Source organism: Piliocolobus tephrosceles, chromosome 1 (genome assembly GCF_002776525.5).
Source record: "Piliocolobus tephrosceles isolate RC106 chromosome 1, ASM277652v3, whole genome shotgun sequence".
NCBI classification, from domain to species: Eukaryota; Metazoa; Chordata; class Mammalia; order Primates; family Cercopithecidae; genus Piliocolobus; species Piliocolobus tephrosceles.
Genome location: NC_045434.1, coordinates 43,658,820 through 43,665,022, shown reverse-complemented (window position 1 = coordinate 43,665,022; position 6,203 = coordinate 43,658,820).

The window sequence follows — 6,203 nt, the reverse complement described above, 5'->3', positions numbered from 1 at the left end:
TTATAGGAGTTTCCTATAATTTTGGAACAGATACCAATGACATATTTATACAAATACAGCCCAAAGAAAGCCAAACCCCATTTAATATTTGTAAATGCTTCCTGTATGGTTTTGGTACCAAATAAACCAAATTTCACTGTTACATTAGTGTATTATTAATGTTAAACCCAATTCTTAATAAAGTCTCATAGACATATTTACCGAATTTTAATATTTGACCATAAGATTTTTATAGACCTTTTATAATCTTTTATAATTTTCATTAAAGAGTATGTTAGTGCTCCTAAGAGAAACCCATTGTGTTTTATTTTAATGCTCAATTTATACAAAAACTGGATAATAGCCTTTAACTTTAGCAAATATGTTTACACACAGAATTTCCTTTACAATCAAACTTCCACAGATTGCTTAAATCTTCATTTTTTTATCCAATTTAAAACAATCCTTTAAACTTTTAATATAGGCACAAATCCATATTCTCATGCCTCCTTATAATGTTTTTACCAAAAGTATATTTTATTTCCTTACACACCTTGCATGTAAACTGTTCCTTTGATAGTCTTAAATACACTGTTAACTCTTACCAACCTTTACTTTTGGTGAAAACCTTAGTAAGTTTGGGATTTTCATTATGTACTACCTGTGGAGCCTAGGGAGAAGTGAAGCCAGCTGTACTTCCTGGGTCGAGTGGGGACTTGGAGAACTTTTCTGTGTAGCTAAAGGATTGTAAATGCACCAATCAGCACTCTGTAAAAAAGCACTAATCAGCGCTCTGTGTCTAGTTAAAGGTTTGCAAATGCACCAATCAGCACTCTGTGTCTAGCTAAAGGATTGTAAATGCACCAATCGACACTCTGTAAAAATGCACCAATCAGCACTCTGTGTCTAGCTAAAGGATTGTAAACGCACCAATCAGCACTCTGTGTCTAGCTAAACGATTGTAAATGCACCAATCAGCACTCCGTAAAATGGACCAATCAGCACTCTGTAAAATGGACCAATCAGCTCTCTGTTAAAAGGATCAATCAGCAGGATGTGGGTGGGGCCAAATAAGGGAATGAAAGCTGGCCACCCGACCCAGCAGGGGCAACCTGCTCAGGTCCCCTTCCACACTGTAGAAGCTTAGTTCTTTCACTCTCCACAATAAATCTTGCTGCTGCTCACTTTTTGGGTCCACACTACCTTTATGAGCTGTAACACTCACTGTGAAGGTCTGAGGCTTCACTCCTGAAGTCAGCGAGACCATGAACCCACTGGGAGGAAAAAAAAAAAAAAAGATGTGCCACCTTTAAGTGCTGTAACACTCACTGTGAAGGTTTGTGGCTTCACTCCTGAAGTCAAGCGAGACCACGAACCCACCAGAAGGAAGAAACTCCAGACACATCTGAACATCTGAAGGAACAAACTCTGGATACACCATCTTTAAGAACTGTAACATTCACTGCGAGCATCTGTGATTTCATTCTTGAAGTTAGTGAGACCAATAACTCACCAGAAGGAACCAATTCTGGACACACTAGGACCTAGATAAAAGTGCAGATAATGTTTGACTTATTCCAGCATCTAACTCCATGTGTCCTAGGCCTTACCTAGCTGTAAGGCAGGCAAGTTGTACAGGTAAGAGTCACAGTGGCATTTTATAAAGCATTTAGAAGGCCTAATCACCTTTAAATTGTACAACATTTCTTTCATAAATTCCCTTTCATAAATTCTTTCATGACTTACACAGACAAGCTATGACATGTGTTGACTTTCTGACTTGTCCTAAATGACAGAGCAGGAGCACCATCATCTTGGACAAACACCACCACTTTAAGTTCCAGCTCCTTTGCTAACCTCATGCATTTCAAGGAAATCACTTATCTTCTAAAACCAAACAGCCAGAAAAAGCAGATAGTAAAACACAGATAAGACAGGTCAGGCACAGAGGGAGGTGTGGGAGAAGTCTCTTGTATAACTGTCAAACTTCACACTATACATTGGGCCCCAGTAAAACAGTGGGCCTTAATAAGAACATCCCTTTCTCTTCAGGTGCACTAAGAAAGGGAACCTAAAAGCAGACTCAGTGGGGATATGCCTGCAGCTGCACAAAGGTATATGGGAACAGACACACAGCTCTCCCTCCCAGATAAGCACAACAAAGAGACACAGAAGCAGTCCAAGCCTCTGATAAACTCACCTGCCCTGAATCCTTAAAAACTTAGTCTGTAAGAGAAAGGGCCTCTGACCTAACTTGGCCAAAAACCCCTCTCAGGTTTATTCTCTAAAATATACCTGTCTTTAATTGTCGAACCACTTTTTGTGTTTCTTTCCTCTTTTTATAAAGTCTTACATGAAATAGTCTTCTTTTTAAACAAGCAGTTATTTTACTTTAGGACAAGAATTTACCATACAAGATTTTTTCTTATATAAAATCTTTTTTCTTTAATACCTTTTTGCATAGCTAGGGGCATGGCTAATTTTATATATCCCCAGGCCTTATCTGGAATTTAACACTCCAAAACAAATTGAACAAATTTTAAGTTAAAGAAGCAGTTTATGACCTAAAGCATTTAGCAAACCTAATGTTTGACCTGCATAATTTAGACCAAATGTTTACATTTTTGAAGATATTTTTATTTTACCAATAATTTTAAAATTCTATTTTTATAACTTTCTTTATATCTCTCTTATTTCCTGGTTTCTCTTACCTTGTTTTATATATAAACTTTAAATAAGCTTTGAATTAGACAAAACTTAGTTCCCTTTTTAAAATGACACAATTTTTAGGAAGAATGTTTTCCTACCATGTATTTTTATTGAAAACTACCCCAATATTGAGATATTTGTTGTTTAATTTAATATAACTTTAGATTCTAAATTATGACATTTGTTTACAAATATTTATCCCATTACATTTATCTAATTATTTATTTTAATCATTTACCTAGATTAATTACAAAAACTGCGATAGTCATTAAAGTTGTGAAACCAACATTGCGAAATTATAACTGAGACAGTGAAAATGATCTGACCTAACTGACTCCACCTTGGGTCTAACCACCAAGCTATTCTTGTTCATTAACTTAGTTTATAGTTTAGCTTTGAAACAAAGATGATAACAGCCCTTTCCCAGGACAGACTTTCTTCATGTCTGTGGACTAGACTGTATAAAGCCACAGGATTAGAAGTTAGGGTGTTTTACTAAATAATTGAAGATGTAGCTATCTTCATTAAATCAATATTAGTATTTTATTCATTAAAAATTACACAAGCGGCCGGGCGCGGTGGCTCAAGCCTGTAATCCCAGCATTTTGGGAGGCCGAGATGGGCGGATCACGAGGTCAGGAGATCGAGACCATCCTGGCTAACATGGTTAAACCCCGTCTCTACTAAAAAATACAAAAAACTAGCCAGGCGCGGTGGTGGGCGCCTGTAGTCCCAGCTACTCGGGAGGCTGAGGCAGGAGAAAATGGCGTGAACCCGGGAGGTGGAGCTTGCAGTGAGCTGAGATCCGGCCACTGCACTCCAGCCTGGGCCACAGAGTGAGACTCAGTCTCAAAAAAAAAAAAAAAAAAAAAGAAAGAAAAAAAAATTACACAAGCAAAGATCAGTCTATTTGGGGCTGAGTTACAGTTTTGTAGCCTTTATGCCAATATGAAGTTGCTTGATCAATAAATGCAAACAAAAATGTATGCTGGCAACTCTTAAGACATTTCTAACATTATTTTATCAATAATTGCTAAAGCTAGCTTACTTTATTGAAGATCTTACTTTAGTCACATAAACTTGAAAAAGGATTCTTTTTTTATGTTAAAATATTTAAGCGCTTTTATTTTTCTTTGAGACAATTAAGTAGAACTAACTCTTTTATGTGAAACATGGTGTACACAAGACATAAATACATTGACATATTAGGCATGCCAATAGATACATATTTTATAGATTCATAAGACCTCCTTTTTCCTATCTTGATAACCTGGTTTATTACTCTGGCAGTTGTCAGCTAAATAGCCCTAAATCTGCATATTAAAGGAAATAACTCTTAGGTGAAAAACCAAATGGCAAGATTTACATCTCAAGGTACACAGAGAAAAAGTCTGGTGGTGCTAGAAGGAGATTAAATATAGATGCCAGATCAAACATAAAATTATAGAAATTTAACATAGGACTGTATAAGGAGATTAACTTTATTTAGATATTGACTACCCATCTTTGAACTGGATCTTTGAGCTCTGGGCAGAACCCACACTGAATCCTGGGTTTTTCAAAAAGGGAGAATTATTATGAGGCTAGACTATGTGATGTTTTTACAGTGCACTTAAATTTTTTTCCAAACACAGACATTTCTAAGTGTCTAAATTACATTTTTTTCTTAAAAATCCCAGTGTAACTTCTGTCGCAATCGCTGTTAATGAAGAAAACAGAACTGAGTCAACTGAGAAGAAAAAAACTTTTGCTCAAAAAGGCAAGGTCCTAGGAAAGAAATAAAAACAAAAACATGAAGGCCTTCTAAATACAAACATGCACACATGCACATCCACATATACACATCTTGGATGTTAACTTTTAATTAAGCTGACTTTCAACCACTGAGCTCCTAATTTTTTTTTTTTTTTTTTTCTTCCCAGAGGCCTTTCAGCAGGAATGGACCCAATACCTCCCATTTTCAAGTTTACACGGTATCAAAAGGAATAAGACAGATACACAAACAAGTGGAGACAAATTTTGGACATCACAAGGGGGATTGCACGCCGGCAAAACAGACTCAAATCCAACTCAAAACCTGATCTCAACCAAAATGCAAAGTGGGTGTATGTGCTCTTCCTATTGCTTCCCTTGGTGGTACCGGACAAACAGCTTAACGAGTCCAGGCTCCTGGCATACGATCCAGTTAACCCAGCTTTTGAGCATGTCTGCTCCTAATCTCTGTTCTTCCCCAGTAGCGAAAGGAACGTGCAGTTTTGCGCACGGGACAGCCCTCTGGACGATCCCCAGGAAAATCTCACCAGCAGCTGCTGGGTTCCTCCTGAAGACTGTCTCCTCATAAGCCGCTGGCCACAGAATACAGGACTATCCCAGTCTCTCCTGGCTGGCTCACCAAATTTTGTTCCCAGACCAAACTGAGGGTGGGGCTACTAATCCTCGTGGCTCAATAACAAGATACAGATGAACTGGGGAGAGAGAGAGTTTTTGTTTCTCCAACTGGTTACAGGGAGAAGACGTGAAAATTCTCTCCAGACCAACTCAAAATTACAAGTTTTCTAGAGCTTATAAACCGTCTAAGCTGTATGTCTACATGTAAGTGTGCATTTATCTAAAGACAAGTGACTAACTTCTTCTACTCTATAACTAAGGTCTGAATCCTGAAGACCTTCTCTGGAGCCTCGGTAAATTAACTTAATGTAAATGTGTACAGAGGCTGGGGCGATTACCCTTATCTTGTCTCCTTCTAAATTATGGAGGTCTGGGGAGTTCCTTTAGACCCCCAATAAACTTGTTTGTGGAGGCCTGGAGAATTTCTTCAGACCTCCCAATGAAACTTATTTAATCCTAAATGGATCCTATTAGGAATACCTTTGTTATTTTGCCATGCTTTAAGGCCCAGGAAAGGCCTAGGCAAAACTCTTCAGTGGGCTTTTGTTACATTCCAGCCTTTGTATAAGGGCACTGGCTTTTTCTGCTTTTAATGTTTAACTTAACTACTCAGTCAGTACTGAGACAGTTGTCATGGAGGCCTGCAGTAGTGAGACCTGGCCTGCAACAAACAGAGAAACAGGAAAGATATATATTACTTCTAGGAGGAGAATCATTTATTTCTCTATTCCAGCTTCTAGAGGTAGCCAGCATTCCTTGGCTCATGGCCCTTTCTTCCATCTTTGAAGCCACCCATTATATCACTCTGATATCTGTTTTGTCCTCACATCTGCTCTAATCCCCCTGCCCTCTTCTTTCAATTGTGAGAACCTTTGTGATTACATTGGGCCCACCCAGATAATCCACTATAATAGCTCCATCTCAAGAACCTTAATTTAATCACATCTACAAAGTCTTTTTTCCCACATCAGGTTAATATAGTCACAAGATTAGAACATGGATTTCTTTGGGGGTCTATTATTCCATCTGCCATTGAGGGTAAACTACTTGAATAAGCAACAAGAAGAGTAATGTGTAATCTGGGCTCCTGGGAATTAGAAATCAACATGAATTTCATGACGTGCCTA